Source organism: Myotis yumanensis, unplaced genomic scaffold, assembly GCF_028538775.1.
Source record: "Myotis yumanensis isolate MYYU_CA2020_CCGP unplaced genomic scaffold, mMyoYum1.0.hap1 SCAF_1, whole genome shotgun sequence".
Classification (NCBI taxonomy): Eukaryota; Metazoa; Chordata; class Mammalia; order Chiroptera; family Vespertilionidae; genus Myotis; species Myotis yumanensis.
In genome coordinates this window covers 127675201-127697174 of record NW_027223752.1, presented here as the reverse complement: position 1 = coordinate 127697174, position 21974 = coordinate 127675201, and the positions used below count along the sequence as shown (strand labels likewise).

General features: G+C 35.7%; 1 non-coding gene across 1 annotated transcript; it reads right to left on the bottom strand.

Moving 5' to 3' along the window:
- Positions 1-588: 588 nt before the first annotated feature.
- On the bottom strand, positions 589-712 carry LOC139001458 (small nucleolar RNA SNORA26). Its single transcript, XR_011470025.1, has one exon. It is a non-coding gene; the product is annotated as a small nucleolar RNA SNORA26 (small nucleolar RNA).
- Between the last annotated feature and the right edge of the window lie 21262 nt (positions 713-21974).

The following is a 21974-nucleotide window of genomic DNA, read 5'->3' as shown; positions in this document are numbered from 1 at the left end:
TTAATTTGCATGTTTCTCTTTTATTATATAGGATATTGGTGTAAATACTAGTAAAATATGAAACAATTTACTTTTGTCACATATACCAGAGATTCCATCTAGACCAAGCATATGAAACTCAAAGGCTAACACGGGCCAAATATACAAGGTTTAAGTTTATGTGGGCTGCAAAAAAAAAACAACTTCAATTTCCATAGCAACATAGGTTTATTTCAATAGAGACATGCTGAATACAAAGGGCTGAAATAAATGAGTAATTGTTAACATAAAATAAGAGAACATTTAATAAAAATTAACATTTTTTCTTGAACATTAACTTATCAGTTAAAACTGCACAAATTAATAAATGTAAAGTAAATAAACCTATTTTTCTTGTTCTCCAAAAGTGAAATATTTTCTGTTGCACACACCAAACAAGTCAGTATAAGACTAATATCATGGCAATTAGCTGCTAAAATAGTCGCTGCTAGTATTAGTAAAGAGAAATGGTGCGCCTGTGCATAAGGCGTGTAGGGGAAATGAATGCAACACGATTATAGTAATCAGTCATTAGTGAACATTGTAGTTCATTATTATTTTTTTTTTTCCAACTGTGACTCCAGACAGGGTCCAAAGAGGAGTTTTACCATCTCTTTTCTGGGTTTTATAAAGACTTAGTTTACCCTTCTGTGTTAGTGTAGTTCATTATTAATGATTATGTATAACAGGATATTGTAAAATTTAAGTTATGAAATTTTTATTAAAACCTTTCTTACATACTGTTATACTGGCAGGGCTGCAAAAATATTCATTGTGGGCCGCATGCAGCTTGTGGGCCATGAGTTTGACATGCTTGATCTAGACTCATATCTTGCAAGACCCACTTACTGGAAAAATATAACTATAAGAGTTTGATAGAAGGCCTTACTGAAAGAAATAGATCATAAAATATTTGAGGTAAATATAACATACATGCAGAAGTGAAAAAATTATTAGTTTTCAAATAATTATTAAAAAGTGAGCAGACATGTAACTATGACCTATATTTAGAAATAGAATATTTCTAGCACTCCCAGTGAATGTCATTTAATCAACACTCCCAACTTCCTTGGTAGTAACCACTATTAAGATTTCTAATAATATTGATATAATTTTACCTTTATTTGAATATTAATGAAACCATTTGATTGGAAATATTAATGGAACCATATTTTGGAAATACTAATAGAACCATAAATATGTATGCTTTTGTGTTTGTCATCTTTTCTCCAATATGTGTATGTGTTTCTAATACTAGACATTGATATTATATGTAGCATCAGTCATTTCATTTTTCTTGCAAATAAATTATATTTTGTAAATATACCACAATGGATGTATTCATTTTACTATTAATACCCATTTATGCTACTTCCAGTTTTTGTTAATAAAATTATAGCAGCTATATTTTTATATAAGTTTTGGTTTTACAAAAGCACATATATTTATTGGGATTATTTGGTCAATTTATGGATATAAATATGATCATGTTCAGTAGTTTGCAAATTGGTTATGCTAATTTATAGGCCTAACCACACTGTATGAAAGTTTGTTTCAAATTCTCACCAATAATTTGTATTGTCTATATTTTAATATTAACTCTCTGGTGAGTACATAGTGTGTTATCTCATGGTGGTTTTAAATTTCTTCTTTTTTTATTCTGATAATTAATGAGGTAATGATTTTAAATATTGGACATTCATTTTGGGGAAGTATTTAGAATCTTTTGCCATTTCTTTAAAATCAGTTACCAATCTTAATGTTTTTTAGTTTATTTATAGAAGTTATTTTTATATATTCTGAGTAATAGTCCACTGTTGGATTAATTATACTGCAAAAGTTTTTTTTTTTGTTTTTTTTTTAGTATTCTGTTATTTGCTTTTTCACTCTTTGGGGGTATATACTGATGAATAGAACAGAACTTCCTAATTTTAATGTAATCAATCCAATTTATCAATCTCTTACCTGAATTAATAAGTTTTCTCCAAATTTGGATAATATTCTCTAGTTATATATGCTTTATTGTCCTACTTTTTCATTTATATCTGCAGTTTATTTGCAATTTATTTATGCTTATAAAATAAAGGATGTGACGGACTTTCTTTTATATGGGTATTCATAGGTTCTGGATCAAGTTTTGAAGAGTCTGTGTTTTCCTTACTGTTCTTCAGTGACAACTTAGTAATAAATCCAGAGTCCAAAAACAATGCAGGTCTGTTTCTAGAATTTCTTTTAATTTCCTTTGGTGTATTTTTCAATCTACATAATCTTACATACTTTATAATAATTCTTGATGTCTTGTTGAATAGTTTTCCACATTTCTTCCTCTTTAAAATCATATCTTTCTACATCTATTGATATGATCATGTGCTTTTATTATTCATTTTGCTTATGTGATGTATCATGTTTATTGATTTGTGAATATTACATCAAACTTGCATCCCTGGAGTAAATCCCACTTGATCATGGTGGATGACCTTTTTAATGTATTGCTGGATCTGGTTTGCTAATATTTTGTTGAGGATTGTAGCATCTATGTTTACCAGGGATATTGGCCTATAATTTTTTCTTTGTACTGTCTTTATCTAGTCTTTAAATTAGAATAATGCTGGTCTCATAAAAGAACTTGAGACCATTATAAACTTTTGAACAATAATAGATACAGAGGCAGAGCTGCCTCAAACAGATTGTCAAACTGCAGCGGGAAGGCCGGGGAGAGTTGGGGGGCAGGAGGGAGGGGGGTAAGAGATCAACCGAAGGACTTGTATGCATGCATATAAGCATAACCAATGGACATAGACACTGGGGGGTAGGGGAGGCCAGGGGATTGTCAAGGGCGGGGGAAAAAAGGACACATATGTAATACCCTTTGTAATACTTTAAGCAATAAAAAAATTAAAAAAAAAGAACTTGATAGTCTTCCCTCCTCTTGAATATTTTGGAATAATTTGAGAAGGATAGATGTAAGTTATTCTTTGAGTATTTGGTAAAATTTTCCTGTGAAGCCTTCTGGTCTAAGACTTTTGTTTGAAGCGAGTTTTTAAAATTACTGATTCAATTTCATTATTTATAATCAGTTTATTCAGGTTTCCTGATTCAGTTTTAGAAGATTGTATGTTTCTAGGAATCTATCCATTTTGCCCAGGTTGTGCAATTTGTTGGTATATAGTTGTTCATAGTATTTTCTTACAATCCTTTGTATTTCTGTGATGTCAGTTGTTATTTTTCTTCTTTCATTTTTTACTTTACTTATTTGGCTCCTCTCTTTTTCTTGATGAGTCTGGTTAAAAGTTCATTAAACTTGTTATCTGTTGGTTTCATTGATTTTTTTGTTGTTTTCTTTGTCTCTGTGTTATTTATTTCTACTCTGATCTTAATTATTTCCTTCCTTCTAGTTACTCTGGGCTTGGTTTGCTTCCTTCTAGTAACTCTGGGCTCTTTATTATTTCCCTCCTTCTAGTAACTCTAGTAACTCTGTTCTTTTTCTAGTTCTTTTAGGTATAGGGTTACTGCTTAAGATTTTCTTGCTTCTTGAGGTAGACCTGTAATGCTATGAACTTTCCTTTCAAATAACATGATCATATTAATAGATGCAGAAAAAGCATTTGATAAATTCCAACACCCATTTATACAAAAAATTCTCAGCACAGTGGGAATAGAGGAATCATATGTCAACATAATAAAGGCCATATGTGGCTAGCATATAGCAACATCATCCTCAATGGACAAATTTAAAATTATTTCCCTTAAGAACAGGAACAAGACAGGGATGTCCACTTTCACCACTCTTATTCAACATAGTACTGAAAGTACTAGCCACAACAATCAGACAAGAAGAAATAAAAAGCACCCACATTAGAAAGGAGGAAGTAAAACTGTCATTTTTTCACAGATGGCATGATATTACACCTTGAAAACCCTAAAGACTCCACCAAAAAGCTACTAAATCTAATAAATAAATTTGGCAAAGTAGCAAGATACAAAATTAATATTCAGAAATCAGTGGCATTTTATACACCAGTAATGAATTATCAGAATGATAAACTAAGAAAACAATCCCATTTACTATTATAACAAAAAAAAAAAAAAATAATGTACCTAGGAAGGAATTTAACCAAGGAAGTAAAAGACCTGAATTCAGCAAACTATAAGACATTGAAGAAACAAATAGAGGAAAATATAGATAAGTGGAAGCATATACTCTGTTCATGGATTAGAAGAATTAACAGAATTAAAATATCCATTCTACCCAATTTCATTCCTATTAAAAAGCCAATGACATATTCCACAGATGTAGAACAAATATTTCAAAAAGTTATGGAACCAAAAAGGACCATAAATAGACTCAGCAAACTTGAGTAAGAAGAACAAAGTTGAAGGTAGAATGATACCTGATGTCAAACTATACTACAAGGCCATTGTAATAGAAACAACCTGGTACTGGCATAAGAACAGGCATATAAATCAATAGAATAGAAGAGAGATCTCAGAAATAAACCCATGCCTTTATGGTAAAATAAAATTTGATAAAGGAGCCAAGGGCATACAGTGGAGTAAATACAGTCTCTTCAAATGTGGGGAAATTTGGACAGGTACATGCAAAAAAATGAAACTAGACCACCAACTTACACCATACACAAGAATAAACTCAAAATAGGTAAAAGACTTAAATGCAAGTCTCAGACATCTCTCATAATAACATTTTTGCCCATATATCTTCTCGGGCAAAGAGAAGAAAAGGAAAAATAAACAAATGTGACTACATCAAACTGAAAAGCTTTTGCACAGCAAAAGAAACCATCAACAAAATGAAAAGAAAACCTACTGAGTAGACAAACATATTTGCCAATGATACATTTAAGAAGGTCTTACTTTCCAAAATATATAAAGAACTTACACAGCTCAACACCAGGAAAACAAACAACCCAATTAAAAAATGGATATAGTACCTGAATAGACCCTTCTCCAAAGAGGACATACAGATGGTCAAATAGACATGTGGAAAAATTCATTGTGCTCAGTGCATCACAGTTTACTTTAAGCTTGACAGTAATTCTATTTAATAAACACCATAATCTATATTTTGAGATAAGGAATTTGAAAAATATATACTGTATATAATTTAGGTTCATTAATATAAGGTCACTAATCATTAGAGAAATGCAAATTAAAACCAAAATGAGATATCACCTCACACCTGTAGAAATAGTTATAATCAATAAATCAACAAAGAGCAAGTGCTGGTGAGGATGTGAAGAAAAGGGAACCCTATTGCACTGTTGGTGGGAATGCAGACTGGTGCCATCACTGTGCAAAGAGTATTGAGTTTCCTCAAAAAATTAAAAATGGATCTGCCTTTAGACTCTGGGTTCCCACGTTTGGTTAGGGGCGATCAAGCAGGGCAAGTAGTTAGGGGCGATCAGGCAGGCAGGCGAGTGGTTAGGGGCAATCAGGCAGGCAGGCAGGCAGGCAGGCAGTTAGGAGCCAGTGCTCCCAGATTGCGAGAGGGATGTCCAAATGACTGTTTAAGCCCAATCCAATCGAGCCTAAATGGTCAGTCGGACATCCCCTAAGGGATTCCGGATTTCGAGAGGGTGCAGGCTGGGCTGAAGGACACCTGCCCCCATGCACAAATTTCATGCACCAGACCTCTAGTCAGTAAATAAGTGGATAATAAAGCTGTGGCACATTTACACAATGGAATACAACATGACATAATAAAGAACTCTTGCCTGTTGAAACAACATGAATGGACCTAGAGATGATTATGCTAAGTAAAATAAGCCTGTCATAGAAAGGTATATACCATATGATCTCACTTATATGTGGAATCTAATGAACTAACAAACAAAATAGAAATGGAGGAATGGATACATGGAACAGACTGACAGCTGGTCAGAGGGGAGGTGAGGGGTAACTCGTGAAAGAAGGTGAAGGAATTAGCCAAAAAACATAAATACATAACACAGATATGGACAACAGTGTGGTGATAGAGGGAAAGGGGGTGGGCTAGGTGGAGGTGGGCAAATATGAAGAAAATGGGGGATGGAAAGAGACTTGATAGATATATTATGCTGTGTGCAGATGATGTTTTATTGAGTTGTACATTTGAAACCTGTATGGTTTTGCTAACCAATGTCAGCCCAATAAATTCAATTAAAAATAAAATAAAAAAGCATATCCTTTTTTTATTGTCTAAAGTTTTACATAGGTCTCCTTTTTCCCCAATTGACCCCCCCCTCCCCCCAGCCATTCCCACCCCTGGCAAGCCTCCACTGTCCCAGAGCTGGTTTCCTATTCATCTCTCCCTATTCTGATCCCCAGTTTCCACAAAAAAGCTTTCCCCTGCAGTCTCGGTGAGTGTTTTTAATTGGAAGATCCTATGTACTGGGCTTAGCAAGCAAAAGCAAGGAAGTAAAAAAACAAAGGAACTATGCCAACTCGAGTAACCCCCCCCCCCCCCCCCCCCCCGGCACTGTGCAGCTGGTATAGAACTTCAGGCTGCCTTTCTGGGCAGAGTCTCCCATAGCTGTGGGCTTAGATCTAGAGTTCCCCTCTGCCAGCAGCCCTGTGAACCCCCTTCCACATTTGAGGGCTACACTGACCCCAAGGAGTGCGGATTTGGTGGAGCAAAGTCTCCCTCTGAGACTCTAGTTTCCACTGTGCACGTTTCTCCCTCCAGCCTGGATCTCAGATCTCACCTCTCTCCAGGCTGTCTCTGACCGTTCCATCCATGGATTGCCTCACCAGCTGTGTTTAATTCGCCAATTCTGGTGTATATTATTCAACTCAGTTGTTCCTTCTATCTGCTATGTGAGAAGGCACGGGACCTGTCTGCATATTCGGCTGCCACCTTATCTCCCCCTGGACAAACTTTTTAGGTGCCCCTAAGCTCAAGCAGTAAGGGTGTAGGTGGAGTTTACCCATGTGGGCCCGGATGACTACACACATGTATGTGAGATCCCTATGGGACAAGGTATTGACGCAGTATAGGCTGGGGTTAGGAACTGGCTCTTTGTTCACTGCTTCCATGAAAAGGGTCAATCCAATAGATAAATAAATGTAGCTAATAAACTTTAATGAAGTATCAGGTAAATTTATCAATGTACAGGAACAGGATATATTTTACTTAAGAGTTTTCTGGATTTATGTATCTGAACATATAACATGTGAATCTATTTTTGTAGTCTTTCCCAAGGTCCTGCAAAGGTTAGGGCTAAGCCTGTCTATTATATTTTTCCAGAATAGAAGAAATTTCATTTATTTTGTTGGAAGAACATTTCTTGTATCTCTATCCCTCTGTTTATTTATTTCTCCAAAGATATTACCTTTTTTTTTTCCATCACCATATTCTTCCCTATCATTCCTTCAGATGTCTACCATTCCCTCAGATATCTGCCACTGTTGCTGTAGCAAATATAGCTCTATGATAAGCCTCCAACCCACCTTTGCTTCATCATCTTTCCTAAGCATAGTCCTACCACTAAGTTTTTATTATATAGAAACTAGAGGCCTGGTGCATGAATTTGTGCACCCGTGGGGTCCCTCAGCCTGGCCTGCAGGATTGGGTCAAAACCAGCTCTTGGGGGCGAGGGATCCTGGATTGCAAGAGGTTGCAGGCCAGGCCGAGAGACCACACCAGTGCATGATTTGGGCCAGTGGGAGGTTGGCCAGCTAGGGAGGGACCAAGAGAGGGCTCCAGGGCATGTCTGGCCCATCTCGCTTAGTTCTGATCAGCCGGATCCCAGCAGCAAGTTAACCTACCGGTTGGAGCATCTGCCCCCTGGTGGTCAGTGCACATCATAGTGACTGGTTGACTGGTCGACTGTCTGCCTCCTGGTGGTCAGTGCATATCATAGTGAGTGGTTGAGCAGCCTTAGCATATCATAAGCATATTATGCTTTGATTGGTTGTACGGACGACCAGACACTTAGCATATTAGGCTTTTTGCCGGAAGCCAGTCCATCCTTGCTGCTTGACACAGTCGCTGCAGAGAAGAAACGTCTGCACAGTATATGTTTCAAGGGACCTGGCATATATAGCATACTGTTTTTAATATGTTTGCTCCCCTTAGTGCTATGTGTTTTAATATATGTTTATTTTTTTAAATAACATACTCTTTGAATACTGTAGATAAATCAGATATAAACCCCTTTCAAATCACTTTGGCTATTTTATGTCCTTTGTATTTCCATAGACTTTTAGAATTTACTTGTCAATATTTTTAAAAACAAACAAACAAAACAAACAAATAACCTTAACTGGGATTCTGAGATTCCTCTGAATTTATAGGTTAATTTGGGAGCATTAATACCTTCAATGTGTTGATTCTTCCAAGATTCTTTGAATCCTTGAACATAACAGGACTCTTCTTTAATTTCTCCTGTTTGTAGTTTGCAGTGCAAAAGTCTTACATATATGGTCAGGAGCTCAGCTGAGCTAAAGAGAGAGCTGAGTTACCAGGTGTTATAAGAGCCAATTAAAATAATAAGCCAAAAAAATAAAAGTGACAGTCAAGCCTTTAATTACTTACTGCCACAATATAATAAGCAAGACTTTACTAGTAAAAGCAGCAAAGGTGACCCAGCACCTTGTCTTCTTGGTATCAACCCAAAAATTTCGAAAGATACATGTGTCCCTATATTCATTGCAGCATTATACATGGTGGCCAAGACTTGGAAACAACCAAAGTGTCCCTCAATAGATGATTGGTTGGATAAGGAATATATGGTACATATATACAATGGAATACTTCTCAGCCATAAGAAAAGATGAAATATTGCCATTTGCAAAAACATGGATGGACCTTGAAAGTATTATTCTAAGTGAAATAAGTCAGTCCAAAAAAAATCTAGAAGCAATACTCATATGTGTGTTATAAAACTGAAATTCATAGACACAGACAAGAGAAGGGGTTGGGGATACTAAAGGGTAAAGAGGTCCTAATATATGGAGATGGAAGATTATTTTATTTGGGTGATGGGCACACAATGCAGTATGTAGAACATGTATCACAGAAGTGTGCACTTGAAATCTATATAATCTTATTAACCAATGTCACCGCAATGATTTTTTGTCTAATAAAAGCAGCAAAGGTGCCAACTATCTCCTGTTCCATTTTCCCTCATGGAACAACACTCAGGAGGATCAGCATGTAAGGGATGTGAAGGTCATTACAGCATGAAGAGAATTCTCAAAACGAAAAAGGAGACTCTTACAGTTTTATGGACCTGGCGACTGGGAGCAAGAGGGACGGGGTAGCGGGGGGAATGCGCTGACTGTACACCATGTGTGGTGTGGACAAGGCAGCTCTTCCCCATGAGGCCTGCCGGGTAAAACCTTTATAATTGCCTTTGGTTGCGTCTGAAAAACCAAACATTATTTTGGGCCGGGAGCCCAATTCTTCACATATATTGTTAGATTTATCTCCAAGTATTTCACTTGTTGGGATGCAATTTTAAATAGTAGGTTTAATTATTTCATTAATTGCTGGTATGTTAAAATACGCTTTTTGTATATTGTCTTTCTTGTGTGCAGTGGAAAAGAATATGTATACTTTAGTTGATGTGTGTTGTATTTTTAAATTTCACTACTCTGGTTGTGAATTGTTTTTAAATATTGGTTTGGGTTTTTTTTATGTGAAAACAACAACTAGAAGATGTCTCATCCTTCTTGAATATGAGAAAATTCTTAATCATTATTTCTTTAAATAATTTTCCCCCTATTTAGTACTTTTATTTCCTGTAATTTTAGATTCTTACTATATAGATGTTAGCAAATATTTTTGTATGCACAAATCTTTTTTAAGTTTTTATCTCTTTAATTTTTTTCAAATAGATTAATGAAACATCAGATCAAAAATATTAAATACACATAAACGTTTTCCAAAAGGGATAGGAAAATACAGCAGAAATATGAGCCACTTAAAAATAGTGAGTATAAAATTAATATTGTTAATATAAATACAGTTAATAAAGTAAATAGCAAGGTGAATGCAAGGGAAGTATCTATTATTGAGTTTTAAAATTAGAGAAAGCTACCCTAATAGCCGAAACCTAGTAATTGTCAACTTAAAAATTAACTTTATATTGCTTGATTACTTACAATAACTGACATTCTTGACCACTTCTTCCTTCTTGAAAAATTATTTTGTCTTAAACCTTCAACATTATTAGCTTCCTACTGCCACTGGTCTAGCAATTTTATTCTCTTTAGAGACTTCATACTTTACACAAAACTTAAATATTGGTACTTCCTAATGTTACATTCTCATCTGTTTGCTCTTTCATTAAAAAATACAGCCCAGCCATCTTGGTTCAGTGGTTGAGTGTTGACCTAAGAATAAGGAGGTCAGAAGTTGATTCTTGGTCAGGGCACATGCCTGGGTTGCAGGCTTGATCCCCAGCAGGGAGTGTGCAAGAGGCACGCCAATCAATAATTCTATCAATAATTCTCTCTCATCATTGATGTTTCTATCATTCTCCCTCTCCTTTCCTCTCTGAAATCAATAAAAACATATTTAAAAACACACACATTTCTAGACCAACATCTTTTACATTTTTCTATTAATATTCATTTTGAGTTCAAATGACCAAAACAAAAAGATTTAAAAATATATATAGATCACAAAGAAGCTAAAATTGTAATATATATTGGAGTAGTCTAGAGACACAGGCTGCACTATCTACAGAAGACATAATTCAGGAATGTTCCTAAATAAGCTACATTTCTTGTTACTGTAACTTTTTCCAAAATTTAAATGTTCAGCCTTCTCCAGTACCAATTGCTAACTGTGCTTATCCTTGGCTTATATTTTAGAAATTCTGGGTTGATTGATCACATAGTTTTTTTCTGAAGAAGTTAAAACTCCTACTTGCTTTACCTTTGTAGACCATGATTGTTGTAATTGCCCATTCATCACCATCACCAGGCATGAAAGAATAAAGTGACACCCCAATGGGTCCTATGGGCTTCAAACTTACATTTACCTGCATGCACAGTGTAGTAGCAAACCTAGCTACTCTTTGTAATTAAAGCTACCGATACCTTGGTAACTCTTTGCCTGCTGTTTCATATATTAATCCCAAACTGATTGCATAGAGGTAATAGATGCACTATCTACCTATGGCCCAAGTGGAAACATTTTTATCTGCTCTCACTACAGGTACCAAAACCCTGGACCTCTCGTCCAGCAAAACCCAAGGGTTCAAGAAATTGAAACAAATTATCGTATCCTCCAGAATGTGACTCACATCCACCAGGGAGATTTCTCTGGGCTGGTATCTTAGCTGAGTACTTAGCAATGCATTCCATAGTTCTATTAGGACTTTTGCTTCAGGGTGACTACAGCATGAAAACGTGATTCTGTGATTATGAGTTGATTGTTCTATTCCTTTTTGAAAAATAAGTATCATGGTCAGCAGCTATGTTTGGGGAGTTCTCATGATAGTAAGTCAGGGATTCCTTTTTGACATCAGTCATTGTACCAGCAATGTAGTGGCCAAAGAGAAAGACTGGCTGGCAGTCACAGGAAAAAGTATTGTCATGCTTGAGAACATTTTGGGATAATGCACTCTAGTGGACATAAGTATGAATAATAAAGATCTGCCATTTTATGTATAGTTTTATACAGAAGTCTTTTTCCAAATGTCATTCATTTAGTCTTCTAAATTTGCTAGGTCCTTGACCTACCAGTCAAGCCATTTCTCACACCAATAGTGTATGAATATTCTATGAATTTTATTAATTAGGGCCATTTCAATTTTCATAAAAAAATGACTCATCCAGTGTTCTGCTCACATTTCTGCAAGTGGAAGAATTGTGTTCACCATTATCCTTCTTTAATACATCATATTGGATCAACCCATATCTTAACCAAACCTAGCTCTCTTATCCTCTGGCAGTTGGTTCTATGGAAGATAACACTTCCCCAGTTTTAGGTCTTATGCAATTTGAGAAAGAGGCATTGGTACACAGAGGAGACAAATACAATTGTGCATATTTGGGCAGCATCCCCAATGTACAATTTCTGAGGTATGGACAGCTGTTTCACTTATATGACTCTTTGACTTAGTGAGTACTGTATCTTATTCTATTAAGACTACTGTAACAAAGTACCTAGACTATGTGGTTTATAGAGACAGAAATTTATTTCTCACAGTTGTGGAGTCTAGGAAGCCCAAGATCAAGGTGCTGCTGGCAGCTTCATTGTCAGGTGAGGTCCAATTTCCTGGCTCATGGATGACCATCTTCTTCCTATGTCCTTACATAGCAAAGGGAGTGAGGGAGTCCTCTAGGGCCTCTTTATAAGGTCACTAATCCCATTCATGAGGACTCCCCCTTCATGACCTAAATACCTACCAAAGGCTTCACCTCCTAATACCATTACATTGGGCTTTAGGATCTCAACATATGAATTTGAGGGAACATAAACATTCAACCCATAACAGGAGTGCAGCAACACGACCTTTAACTTAAAGCATAAATCCTGGCAGGACCAAGATCATTGGAGCCATAATAATTTTACTGATGTGTCATGTCTTTGTATCTCCATGGGGTTGATCTCCAGCCTTTTGGTCTGCATGTGTCTTTGTGGGGCATTCAGAGTACTCACCACTTGCTGCTCATCAGAGCCTGTTGCATAATAGCATAGTATTTTCCAATGTCATTGATCGGCGTGGTGTTCTCTGGAATGTTTAAGACTCCCAAATCCCCTAAAGACTATACGGTTAGAGATAAGAAATGTTAACATAATCCTGAATAAGACAGATACTGCTATCTGCCCCACATAAAAAGTAAGTGGTTTTGATCTCTTTACTTATGGACATAGTGAAGAACATATTTTCCTGTTTATAATGTAGCGGTGACACTTGCCCAACACAGCAGCTGATCCTAGAGCTATGCTGTTTCTGGTAGTTTCCCATCATAAGTTGTGTAAATGAGGATATAATAGGAAACCCATATTAAAGGCTTTTGATGTGGTGCCAGTTTGCATTTCCTAATGGAATTCAGCAATGCATCTGAGGCACTATGCTGGCTGAGGTAGGAGGACACACTCAGAGGCTTCCATTTTTGCCTTTCTACTATAATTTATACTTTCATTTCATCTACCAGGAAACCAATGTGAGGGTTCTGCAAGATGCTCTATATAGTTTATTGTTGATAATTACATCTGCCTTTGTGGAATCCTATTATCACCATTTGTCACTTTATTCAAACCAAAACAACAACAAAAAAACAACTCTTACTATTATTACTAACCAAGCAGAAACAAATAATCAGCTTCTGAAGGATCTTTTGCATCTTTCCAGCTAGTGTATTTTCTCTTTGGTGAAGGCAAATGTCAAGAATAGTGAGTTGTCCATGAGATAACCCTACTTTTAAATAAATAAGTTATACTAATATTGTTTCATGAATATTGGCACAAGCTACAAGATTTATTTCTCAAAGACAAAGAACTACATTATTCATTGCACAGCAAGCTACTTTATGTCTGTGTCACTTCCTCTTGCCCACTGTGTTAGCTATCATTCTTCGATGATCCTATTGACCCTGCTCAGCCTTGAATAAATCCCTCCTTTGAGTCTTGGTAGGAACTGTGAGTATTTTGAGGTATATGGAAAAATGGAGATTATTCTGAGTGGGACAAACCTAATCAGATGAGTCCTCTAAGAGCAAAGTGGTTTCTCTGCCTGACTGTGACAAAGGAAATCAGAAAGACATGCTCAGGTTGGCCTGAAATAATGGAAACATCCATGTTGTGATTTTTGTATAGAGTCCCATGGCAAGAAACTCTGGGTGGCCTCTAGGAAATGAAAGAAATCCCTGGCACACAAGTAACAGCAAAACAGGGACCTCAGTTGCAAGGAAATGAATTCTGTTAACAACTAACAAGGTTATAAAGAAGACCCTGAGTGGCAGATAAGAACCACAGCTCCATTCAACACTTTAATTTTAGCCCAGTGAGAGTCTGAACAGAGAATTGAACCCTGATGTGCTCAAATTTCTGGCCTATAGAAATACATTTCTATTGTTTTAAGCCACTAAGTTTGTGGCCATTTATTACGCACCAATGGAACTAATATACTAGGTACCTCCTCCACAACTACTATAATGATGGAATAAGAGGCTACAGTAGATGCTGCAAACACAGTGGGGTTTGCCTCACAGCTGAAGAACTCTAACATTAGTAAACTCATAGTCATTATACTAAGACAGAGGCAAGTGAATTCTCCCTTTACTCGAGAGAGGCAAACTCTATATGCAAAGACACTGTGAAATAAGCACCTACTTGGAAAGGTAGTCTGGAAGAAAAGCAGACACCACTGCTCCTAAGACATGCAAACACATGAAAGACTTGATTCCCAACAGAAGTAACCTCTAGTCACTCCCAGGGAACAGCCATAGAGTGGAGTCTCTGGTCTCACAATAATTTAATTTATCATATCTCTCTATACTTACTATGTAACTGCAATCTGACTTTTTCCCTACTTTATCTTGTTAGGTGTTCAGGTGATACAAAGTTACTCATTTTAAAACATAGATATATAACATGATTTGGACTGAAATTACAAAGAAGTAAACTGTAAATTTTAGTTTTTTTCTTTAGGATCAAATGAACTTTAAGTGGTATTCATATGTGAAAATATATTACTTATGCTACATTTATAAGTATATATGTGTCTTTATGCACATTCATAAAATGTTAAAATTTAATATACAGCAGGCTATTGGTGATTATCTCTGAGTGTAAGTGAATTTTATTATTTTTTTTAGATTTGTCTATATATTTATGTTTATAATGAATATTTTTGGTAACAGAAAATGTACATGTTACTTTTTCAGTTAGTGATAAAAGGGGAAAAAAGAAGGAAAGCAATGAATGAACTAAAGCAGAATAAAGGAAAGATGAAAGAAAGGAAGAAGTGAAAGAAGGAAGAAAAAAAGTTGATTTTTTGTTCTAAAAGATTAAAGATTTGGTAGCAGATACACTAATAAGTCAAAATATTTTAATTATCTAGAAATTGAGTTAAATTAAGGAGATTAGCATGTATTTTAGAGAATAAAAAAGAGATAAAAAGAATATAGAAAGTAAGCTAGGAGGAAGTAATATAGCAAAAGATCAGTTACAATAGAAATATATGAGAGAAAATGAAATACAGAAATAAATAAATAAGTCCAAAGGTCATTTCATCATTGAAAGTAAAAGAAAAAATACCCTCCTTTGAATCTGATCAAAACACTTACTGTAGAGTAATTTGTTGAACAAAAATAATGAAACCAACCTAGCTTCCCAAAGTTAAGAAACTAGGAAACTGACAAGAAAATATAAATAACTACAAAAAAGAAGCTTCTTCCATAGCTGCCATTGTTTTAAGATCAATTTTAGGAGGTAGCTACACAATATCAAATATACAAGTGTGAGTTTTCTAACTAATATAGTTATCTAAAATAAATGATTTGTACAAAAGAATTTCTATAATGAGGTTTTACTAGTTTATTTTCCTGCTCATTCAGTCACATAAAACCAGGTTGTCACAATATTGTATTTTCTCATTTTAAAAAAAAAAATCTTGAGGTTCCTAAAATGGCTGCCAATGGGAAGGCAGACTGCAAGATAGTGTGAGAGGGAGAGAACAAAAAGAGAGCATGTGGACATACAGGGACTGTATATTTGTGGGTGAGGGACAGCTATACTCCAAGGGACTGTTGGGGACTGCCAGACTGGGCTACCTGGACCGGGCAGCCTACACTGCTGCTGAAATCTCTCCTGGAGCAACCAGCTCTGCCGTGAAGACCATGCCATCTTGAAGGGAAGAGTGGCTGTTATCAGAGGCCTATACATCCAGGGAATCTACAACCACAACACCCAGCAACCAGCTGTGAACCCAGGAACATTGGATCTCAAGTAGCGCAAATACGCGGACTCAGAGGAGCTCTCCACCTTCTCACGGAAAGGTCAGATTTTGCCTAGGAAAAGGAGAGAGAGTGCTACAAAACCAGACACCCGGAGAAGAGAAATCATGGGGAGACAAAGAAATAGCCTGCATATGAAAGAAAAGGAGGTGTCACCAGAAAGGGAAGTAAACGAAATGGAGTCAAGGAATATGTCAGAGAAAGAATTCAGAGAAATGGTCATAAGGTTGCTGAAAAGAATGAAAGACAAATTCAACAATATGTGTAAAAACCAAGAGTAAATGAGGAAGAAGCAAGAATAAAAGAAAAAATGACATTGCTGCTATAAGGAACTCAATAGAAAGCATCAATAGTAGACTAGAAGAAGCAGAGGACCACATCAGTGAGCTAGAAGAAAAGGTAGGAAAAAATACCCAAGCAGAGCAGCATCTAGAAAAAAAACTTAAAAAACAGGAGGAGTGCCTAAGGGAACTTTGGGACAACACAAAACGAAACAACATCTGCATAATAGGGGACACAGTGAAAGCAGTCTTGAGAGGGAAGTTGATAGCTTTACAAGCCTACCACAAAAAACAAGAAACAATGATAATAAGTTACCTAACCCTACAACTCAAAGAGTTAGAAAGAGTGCAACAAGAAAAGCCCAGCATAAGCAGAAGGAAAGACATAATAAAGATCAGAGCAGAGATAAACTAAATAGAGACCAAAAAAAAAACAATACAAAAGATCAACAAAACCAAGAGCTGGTTCTTTGAAAGGATAAACAAGATTGATAAACCTCTAGCCAGGCTCACCAAGAAGCAAAGACAGAGGACCCAAATATACAAAATCAGAGATGAAAGAGGTGAAATAACAACCAATCCCACAGAAATACAAACGATTATGAAAAAATACTATGAACAACTCTATTCCAACAAAATGGACAACCTAGACAAAATGGACATATTCTTAGAAAAATACAAACTCCCAAAACTCAACCAAGAAGAATCAAAAAACATGAATAGGCTGATAACTTCCAAAGAAATTAAAACAACAATCAAAAATCTTCCAGCAAACAAAAGCCCTGGTCCAGATAGCTTTACAGGCGAGTTCTACCAAACATTCAAAGAAGAACTAAAACCTATCCTCCTCAGACTATCCGAAAAAATTCAAGAGGAAGGCACACTTCCAAGCTCTTTCTATGAAGCCAGCATTACCCTAATTCCTAAACCAGATAAAGACACCACAAAAAAACAGAACACCATGCCAATATCCTTGATGAACATAGATGCTAAAATCCTCAACAAAATTCTAGCCAATTGAATTCAGCAATACATTAGAAAGATCATACACCATGACCAAGTAGGATTTATTCCATGGATGCAAGGATGGTACAATATCTGCAAATCAATAAATATGATACATCACATAAACAAACTGAGAGACAAAAATCACATAATCATATCAATTGATGCAGAAAAAGCATTTGACAAAATCCAACACCCTTTCTTGACAAAAACTCTCAGCAAAGTGGGAATAGAGGGATCATACCTCAACATAATAAAAGCCCTATATGACAAACCTACAGCCAACATCATACTCAATGGGCAAAAACTAAAACTATTTCCTCTAAGAACAGGAACAGGACAAGGATGCCCACTCTCACCACTCCTGTTTGACATAGTACCCGAAGTACTAGCCATTGCGATTAGACAAGAAGAAGAAATAAAAGGCATCCAAATTGGAAAAGAAGTAAAACTATCCTTATTTGCAGATGACATGATACTCTACATAGAAAACCCCAAAGACTCCATCAAAAAACTACTAGACCTAATAAATGAATTTGGCAATGTAGCAGGATACATAATTAACCCCCAGAAATCTATGGCCTTTTTATACACCAATAATGAACTCACAGAAAGAGAAATGAAAAAAAAAAAACAAAAAAACAATCCCATTTACCATTGCACCAAAAAAATTAAGATACCTAGGAATAAACTTCACCAAGGACATAAAAGACCTGTACTTGGAAAACTACAGGACATTGAAAAAAGAGATAGAGGAAGACATAAACAAATGGAAGAATATCCCATGTTCATGGATTAGTAGAATCAACATCATTAAAATGTCCATACTACCTAAAGCAACCTATATATTCAATGCAATACCGATTAAAATACCAACAGCATATTTCAAAGATCTAGAACAAACTCTCCAAAAAATCATCTGGAATAAAAAAAGACTCTGAAGAGCCACAGCTGTCCTGAGAAAGAAGAACAAAGTTGGAGGGATCACAATACCAGACATCAAACTATATTACCAAGCCACGGTTCTCAAAACTGCCTGGTATGGGCACAAGAACAGACATAGAGGCCAATGGAACTGAATAGAGGATCCAGAAATTGACCCAAGCCATTATACTCAATTAATATTTGACAAAGGAGGCAAGAGCATAAAATGGAGTCAAAACAGCCTCTTTAATAAATGGTGCTGGGAAATTTGGTCAGATACATGCAAAGAAGTGAAACTAGATCACCAACTTACACCATACACAAAAGCAAACTCAAAATGGCTAAAGGACTTGAATGTAAGACAAGAAACAAAAAAAACCCTATAAGACTCCATAGGCAGTAAAATTGCAGACATATGTCGTAGCAGTATCTTTACAGACACAGATCCTGGGGCAAGAGAGACTAAGGAGAAAATAAACAAATGGTACTACATCAAAATAAAAAGCTTCTGCACAGCAAAAGAAACCATCAACAAAACAAAAAGAAAGCCCATATGAGAGCACATATTTGCCAATGTTATCTCCGATAAGGGTTTAATCTCCAACATTTACAGGGAACTCATACAATTTAACAAAAGGAAGATAAACAACCCATCAAAAAAAGGGCAAAAGACCTAAATAGACACTTTCCAAAAGAGGACATTCAGAAAGCCAAGAAACACATGATAACATGCTCAGTGTCACTAATCATCTGAGAGATGCAAATCAAAACAACAATGAGGTACTACTTCACACCTGTCAGAATGGCTATCATCAACAAATCAACAAATGAAAAGTGCTGGCAAGGTTGTGGAGTAAAGGGAACTCTTGTACACTGCTGGTGGGAATGTAGACTGGTGCAGTCATTGTGGAAAACAGTATGGCATTTCTTCAAAAATTTAAAAATGGAACTGCCATTTGACCCAGTAATACCACTTCTAGGAATATATTCAAAGAAACCAGAAACACCAATCAGAAAGGATATATGCACCCCTATGTTCATAGCAGCACAATTCACCATAGCTAAGATTTGGAAACAGCCTAAATGCCCATCAGCAGATGAGTGGATTAGAAAACTATGGTGCATCTACACAATGGAATACTACACTTCTGTAAAAAAGAAGGAATTCTTACCATTTGCAGCAGCATGGATGGAACTGGAGAGCATTACGCTAAGTGAAATAAGCCAGGCAGTGAAAGAAAAATATCACATGATCTCACTCATTTATGGATAATAAAGAGCATTATAACCTAATAAACAAAAAGATAGATACAGAGGCAGGGAAGCATCAAACAGACTGTCAAATTACAGCGGGAAGGCTGGGGAGTGTTTTGGGGGGTGGGGCGGTAAGAGATCAAGGACTTATATGCATGCATGTAAGCATAACCAATGGACACAAGACACTGGAGGGATGGGGTAAGGGCATGTGCCAGGTGGTAGGGGAGGCCAGGGGAAGGTCAATGGGGGGAAAAAGGAGACATATGTACTACTATTTGTAGTACTTTAAACAAGAAAATAAAAAAAAAAAAAACTCATTTCAATCATGCACATTACACTTCCCTTTATGGAATCAGAATCTCTCCACAAATGGAACTTCTACTTGTCTCTAGAAGCCAAAGCATTCACACACACAAAAATATGTTTTTATAGTAATAACACAAAATTCCTACCCCTTGAGTAGATAATATTATTCTAGGGATTCATTTCATACTGTTACAAGAAGGGGAAAATGAGAATGATATCCACACTGACCTTTATCACAGGCTGCAGCAATCAGTAGATGAACTAAGAATTTATGCAGGGATATAATTGCATTGGATTTAATGCCTTAGCTGAAAATTCATTACTACAGATACTAATGTGAATAAAATAATGAAGTTCTTATCAATTTAATTGGTTGCTTGTTTATATTACCATTAAATTATCAGCTGAATTTCTAAATTAAATACTTGATATTGAGTCGTAATCATTGCCTTTGCTTTAGATTAAATTTGAGATTATTTGATCTTTCCAGTTTTATTATAAAACACATATTTTAACTAATTTAATATTTAAGTTATTTTTATATTTTATAACTTAAAAATCTTATCAACATTAATACAGTTGAATACAAGGGAAAAATCAAAGCATATATTTTGTATATTCAAGGAGTTCTAAACTTGTAAAAACAAAGGGTGCATAAAACCTAGTAATGGATGTCCAAAGTAATTCTATTGTAGTTAACAATCTTTTTCATCTGAACTATTTGCATAGTTATTTGGATAGTTGGAGAAAATTTCATGTTTTTTTGTACCCTGAAAAAGCAATTAATACTTAGAAGTATTGTTACAGTAACTATAAATGTGTTACCTTTTTGTTAAAATAATGATTTTAGTGACTGTCAACACATTCAATCTGATTTTCAATAAAATTAGTAAATTTATGATTAAAATTAAATTTTCATGTAGAATCTTTTAGCAGATTTTAATTTTGTAATTCTCAGACAATTAAGCTTGTGGCCATGTAAGTGGTAAGATATCTCTCAACAAAACACATTCAGTAACAATTAGGAATAATTATTTGTACTTTCTAATTGAATGACTTCACTTCTAAGAATATAGTGAGTTTTCTGTGCTTGTTTTATGGCTTGAGTGTGTATATAAAGGAATATTTTTCTGTGTCAAATGCCAGAGTTTAATATTACAACAGAGCTCTAAAAATATTTAAATGAACATCAAATACATCAGTTAATATATCAATTTCATCTATTTAAGAAAAGGCATGCCTTTTAGAGTTTTAAGCTGAGATTCTTGCTTTCTAGGCTGTGGCACATCTAATTCTGGAACTGTACTCCCCAGTCATTCATAAAAATCTCTTTCTTCTCTTCTCTTCCCTTTTCCTTCCTTCCTTCCTTCCTTCCTTCCTTCCTTCCTTCCTTCCTTCCTTCCTTCCTTCCTTTGATTCTTTCTTTCTTTCTCTCTTTTTTGAATCAATGATTCTAGGATCCCAGGTTTCCCATTTATTGCTCCACTCTTTTATTTTGGAGAAGAATATTTCCATTGCCCTGGCTGGTGTGGCTCAGTTAGTTGGGCATTGTCCCAGGCACTAAGAGGTGGCTGGTTCAATTCCCACTCAGGGCACATGCCCAGGTTGCAGGCTCAATCCCCAGTGTGGGGCATGAAGGAGGCAGCTAACCAATGTTCCACTAGCACATCAGTGTTTCCTCTCTCTCTCCCTCTCCCTTTCTCTCTCTCTAAAAATTAATTTTAAAAAATATTTTTAAAATTTATTTTATTTACCATATACTATATTTCAGGCAATATTCTAAGACTTTACATACACTAAATTAGGTATTTCTCAAAACAATCTTATTAGGTAGGCAGGTTTAATTATAATCGACAATAATCTTTATTTTAAAGATCAGGAAAGTGAGATTTATATAGTTGAAATTACTTGTCCAGGTTCCCATAATAAAGAAAAGACAAGGCTCTTCTAACCCATAGAGTGTGCATTTAGAACTCATATGAAACTCTGCCCTTAATGTTGTTGAATGGCTATTTCATGTATCAAAATGAACTCATTCTCCTTTACTAGATTTCTCCTCACTCTGGCACCATTTGAAACTCTATCTTCTGATCTCTTGTAAGAGAATAATTTTATCTTCGTTTAGACACTTCACAGTACCATTGGGTTACAAGATTTAAGAATGAGGTAATCACCCAGCTCCTTTTTCTCCTCCCAAATATCAACTCACTTCCATTTTTTTCTCATTTTTTTCTTCAGAAGTTTATTAATATTTTTATCTCAAGTTTA